This window comes from Drosophila suzukii, chromosome 2L (assembly GCF_043229965.1).
Source record: "Drosophila suzukii chromosome 2L, CBGP_Dsuzu_IsoJpt1.0, whole genome shotgun sequence".
NCBI classification, from domain to species: Eukaryota; Metazoa; Arthropoda; class Insecta; order Diptera; family Drosophilidae; genus Drosophila; species Drosophila suzukii.
The window spans coordinates 24,011,763-24,029,135 of NC_092080.1; the positions used below are offsets into that span (position 1 = coordinate 24,011,763).

Consider the following 17,373-nt stretch of genomic DNA (forward strand, 5'->3'; position numbering starts at 1 on the left):
TTAATAGTAAAAAAATATTAAATTGCAATTATAAGTTATTCTCCTCAACAAAATATTTGTATAAAAAAATAAATGCTTAGGAATTTAACGACACAACAATACTCTTTCCACTAAAATTGTAATCTTGTAATATTACTGCTTTCTAGATTAGAAAAAAGATTCAACTTCAATAAATTTAAATGTAAATATGCTTACTATGACAAGTGACTTTTATGGCAGGCTAACAATTTCTGGTGTTTTTAACAAACAAAGTTATTCATAATCAAACCTAACCACAACTGTTTAAAAAAAATATAAATTTTTTCTTAATGAATTTAGTATGACTAGTCTAAAACATGGTTAATTTCATTCGTACTTTAAATTTATGAAACATTTAAAATATGTATAGTATATTTCTTTAGTGATACTTAGTCACTTCTAATCAGAGGATTCTTTGTTTACAAAAATGATATTTGGTTAGTAATGGCAAGCTCGTCGGTGTAGCGACCACGCCCCTTTTTAACCCTAGTAAGAGGGAGTGTATTTGGGCTCGTAGTAAAAAAGCAACAACGGCAGCTGGCGGCTCGGACTGTGATGACTTTTAATGAATTTTTCACGCGCGCTTTTGCAAATGAAACTCATTTTGCAGGGGCACGTTCTTCCCCTCGCATTCGCCATTTAGCGGGGAGCCTTTTAAGCAGATTTGCTCGCATGAAAGCGAAAACTAGCGAAACTAAAATGCTATTACGCATACGCTCCGTGGGCCGACGGATAGCCCTACAATTTGGGTCGATTTTAGTTGCTTTTTCGTATGCGGAAAATAAGCAAGCGCAAGTGTTTCTGTTTCTTCATCATCGGTTTTTAAGGAGACTCTGTTGGGCGGCGGTTCAACGACTGCAAAATGTTTAAACAAAAACTGAAGAAGCAACAAGCTTTTCTCTAGTTTTTGCAAACGAAATGAAAGAAATGAGTTCACCTGCCCGTTCGTTTATTTTAATTGTAAGACATTGTTGTTTTTGTGTTCCTTTTGCTTTTGCTTTGTTGGCTAACAAATAAAACAGAAATGAGCTGGGTTTTGTGGCCTAATTAGTTTCACCTGTGTCAATGTGCAAACAAAGCCGCCAAAGCATATGGAATGTATGCCAGGAGCTTTTGTAGCTGCTGCTGATGAAGAAGACAACAACGGACATATACACAAACATATGAGCTATAATATAAAAAGGGAGCCAGACGAGACTGCATACGAAACAATGCCAGCATTTAATGAAAATCCATCCAGGGCAACAGCTTCATTTGGGTTCTCCACACAAGACCAAAGTTAAAAATACATTAACTACGGGATCCCCAGCTCTCTCATTTTGCATTGCAAAAATTGCAGTTTTAAACAAGCTAATGAAAAGGGAATGTTTAGAGTTACTAAGAGAACAAGTTTAATGCATCCCAAATTAAAAACTTTTCCACAGTTCCGTTTCAGATATTCCATTCAGCTCTCAGTTAAAGTCATTTGCTATTAAATATTTTAAATATGTATGTAAACAGAGAACTGGTAGATCTATAAATATTTTATTAAATACGTTGCAATACAATCATACTTTTAAGAAAACATTGTAAGTGGGTGTAAGAATCACCAATGGGGTGAACCTAAAATGATTCATCCACACGCCAAGCAAAGCCACGAAGATGACTATTTGTTTCTTTTCTGATAAGAATAAACCCTTTCCCGAGTTTGAGTGGGGTGAAACACAAAGAACACACTCAGTTGATGATGCAACTACTAAAAATTTAGTATAATCTAACTCTTAGTAATAACTGGACCATCATGGCTTATAATATTTGAAACAAGCTTATCTTAAAGTAACTTTTTTAAGGCCTTAAATTATTCAAATTGGTGCCCCCTGAGTAAACCCCATCTGAATCATCGGGCATATCTCCTTCGTCTATCGAAGCCCAACTTATAAGTATCTTGCGAATGCAAAGCACGCAACCGGGAACTACACACACTCAAATCGGTTTCATTGTCACTTCCGAGAAGTGTTTACCACTAAGTCTGGCTCTATATAGATGGGTCTTGGTCAGTCCCGCCGTAAACGATGGCGATTTCTTGGAATCTACTAGCAAAATAAAAGTTTAAGCCGCACACGTAGAACCAAATAAATTGCGATTCGAGCAAACTAGAACCTGCAATCCCGCTCGACTCATAAATAAATAAATAAATAACTGGGGAAAATAGAAAAACAAAGAGCCAAGAAATACCCAAGAATACTCGGCAAGGTAAAAAAATGTAAATTATTGAACGAATTAATTCAAAGTTCAAGTCACACGTTTTACGTGCGAAAAAGACAAACGCAAATAAAAAGCAAAATAAACAACCAGAAGGCAAACGAAAGCAAAAGTTGCAGAGAACGGACGCCACGAGAGGTACCAGACTAGAATAAATTTTTAATTTCAATTTCAGTGCCAGCAGACTTCGATGGGGATACCATGGCACCAACTTTCTATGAATCTGGTTTTGGTGTGCTATGATTGGCAGTTGCGCTCACACCGAAAGAAATTACGCACACTAAATTTCCATATATTGTATAGGTAAGTTGTGAAGTAATTTTAAAGTATTAAGGAAATACAAATTGGGTTAAGTGTTGTTAAAATACTAAAGATTTCTACATTTTATTTTTTTTAATACTATATAACACTATATTTTTCCATGTGTACCACATACGTATCACCAGGGCAGTCTGCTAATTGCGTAGGCTGTCCCGCATGACCAACTAGATTTTTTCTGGGGTACTGGGGGAGGGAAGGAGGTGCGGAGGGGCCAGAGGTGGTCTGTGGGCCCCTAGGTGGGTCTAGTCTCGCCCGAGTTGTAGGTGAAGGTCACCGCTCGATGTTCTATTTACGTTTTGCTATGCTAATTCTATCTACATCAAAGCAGTGTGTTTTATGACTGTTTCCTAACTTGTATACAATAATCATATACGCATTTCCTTATCGGTTCTTTTAATTATTTTCTTGTATGTTTTATTACCAAGCGAATGGATATTATTCCTCGGGGATCTCTTTGGTTTTCTTGAGTTCCAGCGTTGGACACTCTATGGACCAATTTTAATGTGGGATCTGACCAGTGGGAGTTTTGGTATTGTAGTAAAATGGTATGATTGACTCGCCAAACATTTTTAAGTTAAAATTTATTTTTTAAGATAAGGCTTGCGATTATTTTTAGCATTGTTCAATAAAAGCTAATTAAAGAACTTATATCGAATTGTATCAAATTGGAGAATACAGTTAATTAAAAACCGGAGAATTCTTTTGTCCCCTTCTTTATTCTCTTTGAAAACAGGCTTAACATCTCGAACGTGGAGTACCTCCCCTTGTTGTAATCTTCAAAAAGTTACGTATACGCCGCGTGGTGCGTGTCTTTTGAAGATTCACAGCGAAGAGAAAAGTATGCGGATAGAAAGAGAAACCCAGAGCAGCAAACATCTGAAAACATCTGCAAATTGTATGGCATTAAGAGACACTGTTGCCATAGCAAAGTGCTTTTAATGTTTATTAATTATGCAATTAAATTTTGCTGGCCATTTAATTGTTTAGTACTCACATACAATACAACACACTACAAGTCCATATGAAGAGAGTGAACGAGACACATTTGGCCTGGCCGTCCAGCTTCTGCGGTTTGGCTGCTGGATCTTTGTAATGACGCGACTAATGCGCATTTAATTTGACACATTTGACTTGGCTTTTCGACTTTCCGACTTTTCGGCGACGCGGGCTCGTGCCTAATGGGCCAGTCTTTTACAGCTCTTAGCCAAGCGGAATTATGCCAGCTAATTATTTAGTTAACATCGTTATGAGCCAGAGTCCGACAAACAATTGTGAGCAATTTTTCTATTCATTGAGTGGAAATTGTTTTTGTACCGCTTTTTGTTAGGTGCTGGCGCTGGCATATAATTTTCAAGACCCTGAGACCGAGCCAAGGTCAGAGTATTTAGCATTAGTTAGATGGCTGGATCTGAGGGGTCTGTCTTTTTTGTGCTCTTTTGGGAGTCACGAACCGGCACGGAAGACGTCACCGCCGACGACTCGGCGGGTAAACAGAACTCTTCTTTGGCTCGCTTTCATTTCCACAGATACACTTATAGCCACACAACACTCGGCTGCCCCGAAGGCCATATAAATTATGATAATCATAAGAATTACTTGTGTCTCCCTCAGCCGCCGTCAGAAAATTCTTCTGCTTCTCAGCCTCATTTACGTCTTTGCATGTTATGTAATAAAACTGAGAAAAGGAACAGCCACAAAAGGGGCGAATATATTCGTATATGTGAGAAATTTCAGCAAAATTGAATCGAAACAGCAGCTTGCCATATTTTACGATTTCCTTACGTGCCTTACTTTAAAAATTCTTCAATTCGTTTCCTCTGCGGTCTGCGATTTAATTCTGCAATGGATTCTTTACAAAAGCACATAAACACAATGCCACTTTTTCCCGCATTTCATTGGCTTTAAAATTGATGAATGTTTCTTAAGTATTCGAGGAGAAGGGTCGTCTTTGGCTCAACAAATCGATTGAGCAACGAAAATGCATTTTGATGGGCATTAAGGCTTTCGAATCGAGCTTAGCGATAAGCTCTTTTGTGCTGTCAATGGAATTATTTATGGACTCTCGTTGGGATATGTTTTAAAGGCGGGGCGGAATTGGTCCTTTAAATATATATATATATGAGTGGGCTTGTGGGTTTCGAGAAAGTTGCTTTAAAATAAATGAGGAAGAAATAATGTAAAAAGTAAAACTAAAACCGGGAAGTGTTTCGTACTTTCCTAGAATGTTTGAGAGATAAGTTTTTAAGCACACATTTAATAATATACCATTTCATTCATCAATAAAACGCAGTTAAAATACCTTCCTTACAGCACAGTTTAATATTTATTGAAACCAACTTTGATTAATGCCTGCCAAGTTTTCTATCGCTTTGTTCCCCAGTTCTTGGTATTCAATACCTGATGATACCCCCATATGATTAATGGTTTCGATAAGCTCGGATTATAAATATTTAATTATTTTACTTAACCAAAACGGAGCTTGTCACATTATTTATCTGCATGACATGACCAAACAATTTCAATTGTCGCAGTATTTATTTTATTTCGTCTGCCCCATTGTTGTTGCTACAGTCGACCAAATTTGTGGAAGCCATTTGGTTCCAATCGTTTTCGCATCGACTTAAAATTCATTGCATTCTGCATCCGCCATCAGCCACGCCCACACTTCAACGGATGGATCGGTCGCCCCAAAAACGGATTCGCCAAATCGTTTTCGGGTGATTTTTATATTCAAAGGCCATCGATGAACTGCAGCTTTTGTGTCATGTACAACATGCTGAAGTCACTGGCGTTGATGATGATGATGTTATCGATGATGATGACGCCGATTGCCGTCTGACTTCTGCGCTTTAAATTTATTAAATTCATCAGCGCTGACAGTTGACAAAACAAATCGCCGCCTCGGAACAGCAGTGGCAAACAAATTGCTGCCCAAAAATGTGACAGAGTCTGATCTAAAATAAAATATGGCAATAAGAAGACACGACTTTAGAGTGTGCATTCGATGATGAAGTGGGGTTTTGTATTTGCTATACCCTATATGGGGGTGTGGTCGGCATTAGTTTATATAAAGATGGAAAGACATGAGTGTGCAGCAGATATTGATGATATGGAAGACGGGACAAGTTAAAACGTTTTGATTATTATTGTTATTTATATAATTTATTACCGATGATAATAATTATATGTATTTCAATGGTCATCTACAATAATATTTTAAAAGGTACATATCACGTATAATTATCTAGACACTTCAAGATATATTATGTTCAGTTGTTTTGGTAAATTTTATTATTATTATTAGTTATATGTATAATTTAGTTCTATTCTTTAGAAAGAGTATTTGAGTCCCCGCACAGACTGAGGTTAACCATTCTTTATTCTTGCCCCTGGAGCTGCTGCAGCCGTCCAATCATCGACCACACGTTTGGCATATGAAATGATTTGTGCCCATTGTTCAGTTGTTGGACGTGTCGGCTCCTCGGGCTTTGTGGCTGCGCCGGGTTCCTGGCCTGGTCTGAATTGATTTGGCTCTGGATGCCGGCTTCCAGTTGCCTGTCGCCCGCTGTCGATGGCGCGTATTGATAATTGAAATCAGGCATGAAATCGCTGCGGCCACTTGAATTATGGCGTTTGCCTGGCGCTTTTGTTCTCGCCACACTCTCCACTTGGGCACCCCGAAGACATCCGACACAGTAGCCGCTGGAAATTTGCATAACAATTTGAAATTCTCGGCCAGTAACGAGAAGGATGGAGGATTGCCTGGCCCACCCCCTCTGATTGATTGCCGCACGCTTTGGCGCTTTGATTGTGGGCAAACTCCGTCTTTGGCCCTGGGGCTAATTAAAATTCCCACTTTTTGGCCTGCAATTAACCAAGAAATCCTTTCTTTTCTGCTCAACCTATAGTATTCCCATATGCCATGCAAAATATATGAGTAGCAGTACTGAAGAAATGAAAAAACGGTATTTTTAATGTCTTTAAGAGCACGTGGCTCGCCTTCCTTTGAGTTACATTTATTCTGCACATGCCACGCCCACCACTGCATGTGCCTGCAGCTAAAAAACTTGACAGGCCAAGAAGTGGAGGAGCAGGGACCTCCAGCCGGAGACAGTTGAAATGAGCAGTCAGGGCACAAAGTTGCCAAAGTTCGCAAAATATATGGGAGCAGGCTAAGATGAAAGGAGGAACACCCTGCATTGGGATAATGAAATGTGAAGAACGTGTTCAAAACTGTATAGCGAAATGATAAAACACTCTTTAAGGATCCCTTTGTACATTAACTTACCTTAATTGAAGTGATTTATTGCTGGGAACTAAAGTATATATTATATAAATAGTAAAAAAACTGTTAACGGACATCCTTTTCCTATGGATTTCTGATCTTCAGCTCAGTTCTTTGCAGTACAATAATGAATGTGCAAGAATCCTTGAAAATTGGCAATCCAAAGAAAGGGTATTAATGAGGGCATTTGAAGCAGCCTTCGGGCCACCAGCGATGACAGCAGATGAGGATGAGGCTCCCTTGGAGACAGCAGCTGGCAAAGACAGTGCTTGAGCTTTCTTTTTGGTTGCCATGTGGGTGGCTTCTTCCTCTTGGTTTCCCATCTTGCTCGCTTCTGCAGTTGCATTTATTAGTTCTTGCGAAATGTTTTACGCTTGAGCGCAGCAATTAGCGTTGCTATGGTAGAACGAGGGGGATTGTATAGGAAATGAGAGAAAAATCCTACTAAGTCATGAGACAAGGTCCTATGCTTATATGCCATATTTTCAGTAACTTCGGGATTTTTAAAATCTAATTCTTTCTGTTAAAGTGGATCATTTTGGTTTCATTTTGAAATAAAATACTTATTATCGAAGACATTTAAATTTCTTACTTACGAGGACTTCTTAAAATGGAGTTTATGACAGCTTTTCATGAAACTATTTAGCTAAAAGGACCACAAGTAAGTACAAAACTATGTGTTTGGCAGGAAAAGGCTGCTTTGAACAAAAAATGTCGGTCGATGGCTTGGCCATGCCTTCTTGACACTTTGTGTGCCCTGAAAGGCATCTGCTACCAACCCCGATAACCCGCTGAAAACCCCTAGAAATCCGCCATATAACCGAGACCAGTGTGCTTAAAATTCCATCTACGGCCGCACAAGTGTCCGTGTTTGCATTGCCGCGCTCGTTTGTCGTCTATTTGCTTAGACATTGCGCTCGCATCGTTTGGAAGCGCATCGCATCGCATGGCGTATGCGTAACCTTGAGCTTTGTATTCCGATGATATTGCACAGGCAGTTGCGATAGACGTAGACCGACATCGATGATGATGTTTCTGCTGCTGCAGAATCGGCGAGCTAACGACACGCATATGACTGCAATATGCTGGAAAATATAACAATTATGGCTAGTTAAGAATTCCCCGCCCCCTCTCCACAGGTCCCTCCATCTATTTCTATGGCCATGCAGCGCAATTAGTTACTTGAGTGCTGAGTACATAGTGGTCTCGTAATCGATTGAAATGATTGTGGATTGCCAGTTCTTCGAGGTCTTGATGGTCAGTCGATTTGGAGGAACGTTTGAGTGATAAGCCTAGCTAAAAGGTTAATAATAAATCTAGTGCTTAAAAGTTTTCTTGTATTATATAAACTTACAATAAAAAAATCTTTGCTAAATTAGTTTATTTATAAACATTAAATATTCAAATTTTTTTATAAGCAGCAAATACTTAGTGTCTTAGCTGGAACTTGCATATATGCTTGCATTCACTGATAAGAAAATGGAATAGTAAAAATAAATATCTGCATATTGATTGCAAAATGTCGTATTAAGTATTTAAACTAAATAGAAAAACATAATATTCAATACAAAGCATAATAAATTCCGAGATTTAATCTGTAAATATTTAAATCAAGGTAGAAAATAATGGTTTTAATGTTAGTCATACTTTAAATATTTTACATCATAAAAAACAATAGCTTCATATTGAATTCAAATTTTAAAATCTTTAACTTAACAGCAAAAAATATTTAATAAATATTGAATATGAAATCCTTGGATGTACTCTGTTTTTTATTAGTGTATGATAAATGATTATTAAAGTTCATATTTTTTATTTACATATTAAAATTATGGAGGGAAAATAAAAAATGAATTAAAAACCCACAGATTAATGAGCATTCTCTTTCATTAAGTCATCACAAGGATTTTCCTTTACAATTACTTGCATGCCTTACGTAATTCTTGCTTTCCTTGCCACTTATACTTCGCATCCATATATTTATAGAGCCTAAGCCAACTCTCCCGTTTGATTTTCAGTGCCACCGCTGCGTATGCGTAATCGAAGATCCCATATTGCGCATACGCAATGCTATCCGCTCGCACCGCAACCTCGCTACTTCGGCCTGACGATCTTCCGGCTGGCATAAGTACAAAGGAAATTGGCGATAGCAAAACAACTTCGGCAGCATCAATAACAGCAGCGACAAGTGCAACCGGTCAGCTGCATTAATGCCAAGAATTTCTAATAGGAAATGCCGACCAGAAAAACTTAAATTGCTCCAGCAACTCGACAAAAGCAGCCAGCCATTAAAAAGGCGCGACATCGGGCGGAGGGAGGGGGGTCTAAAAAGTTTTGCTTACGTGACCACAGCAGCAGCAGAAGATTTACACGTCTGACCTTGGGGCGAAAATCTTGCTGCAATCTTCAATAATAAAATTAAATATAATTGCCGGAGGGAGACGATAGAATAGAGCGCTGCCGGCGACTGCAACAACAATGGCAAATGCAAAAGCAAACTGCCAATCAAATTGTCAGTCAAGTGGAAAAGAGCAAAAACTGCAACACGAGCGGCCAGCGAAGAAATTTTCGCAAGGCAAAACTTCTCGCTCTTCCCCAGAACAGAACACCCCAGACAGAACTGAACAGAACCGAGAGACCGGGCAGAAAACTAACACCCCGCCATATACTACACACCATATACTATACTATATGGGATGTGTGCGAAACTTGGCAAAACAAATAGTGCAAAGACCTTGAAACGCTGCTGGGATTGGAGGCAGCCGAAACAACAACAAAATGCAAAATCACCCTGGAATAACCGGCAACAACTAAGCTAAAAAAATAAAAATGCAGCACGCAAACTTAGAACCGAAACGAGCGAAACAAATCGACAGGCGGATGGAACGGCAACAATAGCAGCGCCGCGATGTTAAAAATAAAGAAATAAACAAACAAAATACTTGCAACTACATATTTCGCAAGAACCCACTGGGAACTGGGCCCCAGCATCGACGAATTGGGATGACCCTTTTCGAAATGAAAGGGTGACTTGGAAACCCCCCTGGCAAAAGATAGTAGGAGCTTGGATACAAAAATTCTCCAGCTTCTTTCTTACATATTTTCCTTTTTGTTTTAAGCAAAAGAATATACATTTTTTTGTAAAGAAATGTTTTTTGCTAATTAAATTAAGTTTGTTCCCTTTTTTTATTTCAAGGAATACATTTTCATTGCATTTTGTTGTGGTTTATATGACTCCATTATCCAAACGTTCTAGTTACGATAATAAACTTCGATGTTTCTTTTTATTGATCACCTTTTTTAAATTTAAATAAGGCAATTAATTTTATATGCATTTTATTCCGTTTATCGTCAAACATATAATAAACTTTTTTCCCATTTATTAACTACACACGGCAAACATGCCACATACCGGCTTCCCAACCTTTGGCTAATCAGCCATTAAAACCATCGAATATTAACCACACTATAGAAGCTTGTGCCAACTACTTAATTATTTGATAGGGTATTTCCAGCTGACCTCAAATGCTTTCCCAAAGATGCATTCTGCAGCAGCGGCAACTAAGCAATTTGTAAAATGAGCGGATTGCAGATTGCGAAATCGCAGGGTGGCGGCAGGGGATGCTGGTAAGGCAAAGGCTTGTGGTTATGGGTTTGTACTTGGCACAGCTCATTTCATTATCATCTTCATTAGGAGAGTGCGCGGGAACGCGCTGCAGCGAGGGCTGCGAGATAAGCTGAGGCGGATTCTCCATTACATTTCAGAAAAGCGCCTCGGCCTCGTCATCGTCTTATGGCGCAGTAAAGATTTATTTTCCATAGTCGTCGTCGGCGGTGCTGTGCCGCCCATAAGATGTACAGGGACTATCCGAACAGTGGGCACTCGGAGTGGTCCTAGCTTAATTTGCAGGCGGATAAAATGTTTCTTTGAACTCCAGGTTCAGACTGTCGAAACATTTGTGCAAAATGATCTCGAAAATAAAGACGGCTTGAAAACATGGCCACCCAAAGTCTTACAAAATATTTTTTAAGCCTGAACCTATATTTATTAGCAATTTTTAGGATGTTACCGCCATTTTCGTACATTCCAAAACATTTAAAAACAATTAAATTTTATTTATTTTTAACATTTATTTTTAAATTATTTTTCTATCCCCTTCCCCCGGCCCTTGACTGGTAACAGTTTTTCTGTATAAAACCATATTTTAAGAAATCTGATTTTAAAAAATGATTTCACATACAATCCGACGCCTAAGTATTATTCTCTATTTACAAATTTTTTCCAGTGACATTTTTATTAGCTAACTCTTAAGACTATGTCAGTGCTGCATGATTTGTGAGATACACTCAATTAAAATAAAAATAAATTTATTCATAAATATTAAATGCATCAAGGTGTAACAAAAAAATGAAGAAAGAAAACATGCATCGCTCAATATCGATAAAATTTAAATTTAACTTACTAACATGCAATTAATTATAAATAATGTTCCACATGAAATGAATAAACCTAAATAAATGATCTGCATGTCGAACAACAAATTCGACATTAAATCACAAAGTTAAACCATAACAAAGTTAAAGTTTAAATCTCAAGCCAAAATTAAGAAACCGACACGTAACACAGCTTGTATAATGCTTATTAGCCATCACTGTGTTTCTGTTTTAGTTTTGCAACGACGTTTTCTTGCTGGTGTTGTGCGGAAATTTAGCTGTGCTTTTTTGTTGCTCGGCGACGCCCATTTGACCGCAGCGCCAGAGTGCGAAAGACATGGACGACGGGCGGACGAGGAGAGCGGGAAGCTGGACGGCAACTAAATCATGTGACTTTTCCTCTGCCTTCCCAGAAACGCTTTTTGTCGTCCCCTAAATGGACTTCTAAAGTGGATTTTTTATGCGAGAGTTTGGTTATTAAGCAAAGTTCAGAACAATGCAGTTTTGCTGATTTGCTGCTGCCGCCGCGATGAGTTAAAGTCGCGTTTTATGGGAAAGGGGGATTTTTTCTGGCTGCCTCTCTGGGGTTAAGATTTGGTGGGGGCAAGGGTTGCGACTCGGAGATGGTGTGGTTCGACAAATGGAAATTGAGCTGGGAATTACCTCAGCGGAGAGCAACTAATCTATTGAAAGATTCTACTTGTTAACGATGAATTCTGGGAATTCAGCTAAATCGAGCTCTACTCTAAATGGGCTGAATATTCCGCGTTGTTGTTAATGGAAGGAATCTTTGGGCTTTTGCATTGTTACCGGAGTCGCAAGAATTCTCATTACCTATTAATAATTTTGTGGGTTTTTTATCAAGAAATATCCATATGAAATATTTTACTAGCTAAAAATATAAAACAGTTTAATTATATAACAAAATCTACATTTTATCAGAAAACAACGCTTTGATTTACTTTATAAATTCAATTCCAATTTATTTTGAGTATAGCCATTTAAAAATAGACTGTTTATCCATAAACCCCTACAGTTTACCCTAAACTGCACCAAAAATTCCTATTAAATCCTCTGAACGGCTCTTGTATCTAATCACATAAATACCATGGAAATCATGATATTCATAGCAAATTGCTCACAGAATTTGCTGCTAACGAATTCGGGCATGGAAATTGGTTTATTAACTCACAATTTCCAACTAGCACAGGGGTCATGGCATACCCATTGAAACCCAATTTTGCACTAATGATGTCAAATTAATTGCAGAAATAGCTTCGATTCAGCCACGTTGCTCCTTGCAAACCACGTCCTAGCCAGCTGCCCAACTTCCCGACTTCCGAACTCTGCTTTATTGTTAGACGGCAGAAGTGACGAGGGGACATCGTCTGGTTTCCATGGAGCAGGAAGACATTGCAGCCAATGACTGATGGAACCATAATCGTTGCCATTAGCTACCCCTCACTGGAGCTCATTGAATGAAATCCAAAACTATGAGAGTGCTCGACTGGCTGGCTGGCTGGCTGACTGACTGGCCTTGGGCACAAGATTGGCCAAGTTTATGCTAAAAGCAGAATATGCAATAAAACCGAGGCAGAAATCAAGTTGACAAAAAGGTCGGAGCGACCGTCCGTTTCTTTAGCTTATTATGAATGCATATTTCAGGCTTAATCCCAAAGTGGCAAAACGAGAATGTTGCAGGACCGAACGATGGAACGGCTTTTGGGCAGCCGGCATCATCCAATGTGGCAACATTCACATCAAGTATCTTGTATCTCGGATCGCTCTGGTTTCGTTTCGCTTCTTGTTCCCTGGTTTTTGGCCCGGTCAACTGGTTTGAGGGTAGCCTCTTCTTTTAATCGAGTTCATCATTGTTCATTATTGTCGCCACGGCTCTTGCAAGTGTTTAATTTTATGCCGCCTGCTGCTGCCGCTGCTGCGGCTGTTCCTACCTCGAAGGTCAACAAGTGCCAAGGAGGAATTGGCCTGGCCAAAAACTGGAACTTTTTCGATTTCATATGCCTACGCCTTCGATGGAAATTTTAATAAGCAGCCGAAGGTCAGCAACAGGAGGTTTTTAGCCCAGGCCAGGCTAAACCAGCGCCTGCGGTTTGGTCAGCAAGTTTGCCTTTCATTTTCTGGCTTCTTCTAGAGACCCGGTGCCACATCAAAAGCCCGAGAAACTTCGCCAAGGAATTCTAATCGGAAAAGTTTCCCCAGTCCAGCTCGGCGCAGCTGGGCCTGGGAAAATCGTTTGGTCGAGAGCCAGCAATTTCCACAAGGTTGCCGCCGAAAGCCTCAATTTGTTACAACCGCACACGATGACAATTGCATGTCACATTGGCTTTCAATTCTTCCCTCCTCAAGTGCACGCGAAAAGCACCTGAGAGCCACCTGAGCAGCCGATCAGCATTCGGGGGTGGACAGGTGGGCGTGGCACGCCCGGAGTTGACACACAAATTAGTGGCTTCCCAGCGGGCTGGCACTTCAAGTTCAAGACGGGGAAAAAATGGGTAATTTGCATCTGTTAACCATGGGTTAGGGACAGCAAAAAGTGAGAAGAGTTAAAAAGAAATGATGAACCAGAGGTCGAAGTTGAAACACACTCTCATTTTAAAATATGGCATTTCTTTATTGAAGGTAAGGCCAATTATAATTTCATATTTCAAAGGATTATATTTCATGTTAGTAATTATATTCTTAAAGATAATTGTTAATAGTCAAAGTTCACTTATATTCAAGGACAGGAATACTGTTTTGCCTTTAATCCACGGAATATTTTAACCTATTTTAAAATGTTTTTTGATAGTTTTTAGCTTTTATGGACAGAGTCAGGCGTTACTAGTCGAAAATCTGTACATATTAAACTAAAACTTAAAAAAAACAAAATAATTAAATGGCTAATTAAATTAAAATTTTCAATACATTTAGGTAGCTAAAACTATTTTAGTAAGCAATCACAATTTTCATTAGTCTAAACAATTTCTTTAACGTTTGAGTTAATCGTTCTGTTATATACAAATGTCCTGAATTGTCATAAATGACCTCTTATCGACAAGAGGGTATTAAAAGATCTCCCAGTCCGAATGCAATTGCAAATTCAAGTGCATACACAAATTACCAATGCAAACATACAATAGCTAACAGCAAACAGCACTGGAGGCTCTCGACTAGGCATATTGAGTCACCAAGCATGGCCATCATGGCCAGCGGATACATTTGTATCTGGAGTGTGTGCGGCTACAGATAAACCAGATACAGATACAAATGCCGAAACACATGCAGATACGTATCTCGTTGTTGGCCGCGCTCGAATTACAAAAAAAATCGTGCAAATTGTATTTGCTCTTTTGGGCACAAATACTCAATCATTCGGGCCCGGTCTAGTGTGTCATTTTCCAGATACATATACTTACACTCACAGAACGTGGTTAACCATGATGGACAAGGGCAAGGGATTTTTCACACTCTGCCGTTTGCATAATTGATTCGAACAGATTCGATTGGAGGTCGGTCCGAGTGCTGGATCGTGGTTTCTGCTACGGGTGGAGGTATCTCTCTAGAACTTTAATGAGATGTCAGGTGGATCGATTGAGTTAATTCTGGGGTAAACAAAATTGCCGTGAAATCGGTCTAATTAGCTGAAATCAAACACTGAAATTAGGCGCATTGGGGACGTCTATTTCGTGTTTGGTACTAGAAGTAGGGTAGTAGTAGGATAGTAACAGAACAAAAATAAATATTGCCTAGACAGTTTTAAAACTTTAAAGTCTTATTCAAAAATATTTTAGTTCCTGAAGATGTCTACATTTTATTTTAAACATTTTAATTTATTTATTTTTAAGCGAATTTAGTTACTTTCCTTTTTACCTGCTTCCAAAGAAAACCCCTTTCAATTCCCCCTTGACGCCGATTATGCTTATTAAAATCTTAACTTCTTGCTCAAAAGCCAAACAAATGGCGAACACAAGCGCATTTAAATGAATTGATGCAAATGCAAATGCAAAGAATAAACAAATGATTGACATAAATTACAGAAAATGGCTGCCACAGCTAACCATGAAGATCATTTAACGTTGGCTTCTGCAAATCTTTCCTCCGTCTTTTTGTAGCTGCTGCAATTGAAATCATAAATTCTAGCAGCTTAATGACCAGAGTCAAAGTGGAGTCAAGCCAAGTGGAAAATTGACTAAGAGGGGTACGAGTCGAGGCTTTGTTTGCTTTGTTCGGTTTGGTTTTGTAATTATATTTTGAACTTTGCCGCCAAGCTGCAAAACGTGCCTAATTGATATTCTTAATGGCCATACAGAAAGATAGACGGAGACTTGCGACGGCGACTGAGCAATTCACACTTCGTTTGAAAATTTGCATACATAAATGCCAATACAGATTGCATGTGATGGCAGAGCCAGCCAAAGTTCCAAGACTAACCAACTTCTAATCGAAGGCAGCTAGCTGAGTCTTGAGTTGCAGCTTACTCTCGGAGATGGTTGAAAGGGGAAGGTAGAATTAATAAGGGAAGCGAGATCTAAATATTTTTAAGCTATATCATATCTTATGGATGGAATAGAATAACTAATTTTATTTTTAAAATGAATTTAAATAAATCTAGAAGAACGTGAAACAATAACATTAAACATACCATCTTAGGTGTAAAAGACAGCTACCAATTTCTAAAATAAATTAACTCTTTATAACTAATCTATAATTCCAATTGACTGCTTCTGTGGGCGGCTAAGAAACGAAGCCTATGCTGATTTTTTTGGAGTGCACCTGGCCAACTTGGACAACTCTCACGTTCCCAATATCGCCCAATGTTAGGGCTTCGCCGGTGCACTGGCCCGTTAAATGGGTCGAAGACAAAGCTGCGGTTGTTGTTGCTGCTGCTGCTGGTTGTGGTGGTGATGGTAAACGCCCCGCAGAAGAAGTCCAAACAAACCCAAGAGCAGAAGCTGGCCAACACGTTGACAATGACAACAATTGTAAGCGACAGAGCAAACATCCACATCCATTCAGGCAGCCCAACCAGCAGCCATCCATCTGGCCATCAGACATTGCCGCAATTTTAAATGACCAAATTCGTCTTGTGGTTTGTACTTGAGAGCTCCAAAACTGGTAAGCGAAATGCTATATCAAATCGGGCAAGAAAAAATCAGCCGCAAAGAGAGAACAACTCGGACCAGCTGTCAAATCGACCAAACTGAAAACGAAAACGAAACCGAGCCGGCCTTTTCTTCTTCTTGTGCGTTTTTTGGATTCTGCTTCGCAGCCGTAAAATGTTAAAATATGTAGCCATAAAACTGCCTGCCCCGGCTCAAGTTGAATGCAATAAATGAAATGTACAAATGAATTAAATGATTGGATTGATGGTCAGAGGGGGCTGCAAGAGGAGATTAAGTAAGGGATGGGGAGGAAATTTCATTCATTTCAGATGAAATGCGTTTACTTTTGATGTGGCTTGACTAAATGATAATTTAAACATTTATTCGACAAGACTTCGATGAGGTCGTGCTGTGCACGAATGTATAATCAGCTACCAAGTGGGATAAAGTGAAACCAAAATAAAATTATGGAAAATATTAAATTTAGGGGAGTGTTTGAAAAAGGTTCTGAGAAAGTCAAGCCCAGGGAAAAACAATCCAACGATTTAATGAAATTCGTGTATATGAATTAGGAGTTAATCATTGTTTTCTTAATATAAAAAATTGTTTTCAAGATGCTTATCATTATTTTTATTTTTCTTAGTTGATTTCTAAGAACCTTAATATGTTTTTTGAAAATATTTACTGAACTTTTAGCTAACTAATCATATATTAATGCTGACATATGTTTTATTTTCCTGTTGATTTCGCAAGAAATTTTGATCATGCGATAATTTCACTGCTTGAACTATCTCGCTAATTAGCAAAATAATCATCTTGAAAAGTTGTCCCCTTCTGCGTATTATAAAAGCTGAGATTATTAGAAAGACCTCACAAGTTGGTTGGGTCATTTCAAAGATTAAGTGACTGAAGTGCTTTTACTCATCAGAAGGGCATCAAATGGTTTTCAAAACCAAAGTACTAATCTGTCAC

At 38.8% G+C, this 17,373-nt stretch overlaps 1 long non-coding RNA gene across 2 annotated transcripts; it reads left to right on the forward strand.

Moving 5' to 3' along the window:
• Positions 1–542: 542 nt before the first annotated feature.
• On the forward strand, positions 543–13,917 carry LOC139355163 (uncharacterized). Of its 2 annotated transcripts, none has more exons than XR_011605886.1 (3): positions 543–978; positions 2,435–2,562; positions 12,569–13,917. It is a non-coding gene; the product is annotated as an uncharacterized lncRNA (long non-coding RNA). The 2 variants fall into 2 exon arrangements; XR_011605885.1 differs by lacking the exon at positions 12,569–13,917 and adding an exon at positions 8,884–10,079 and having other exon boundaries at positions 548–978.
• Positions 13,918–17,373: the final 3,456 nt, after the last annotated feature.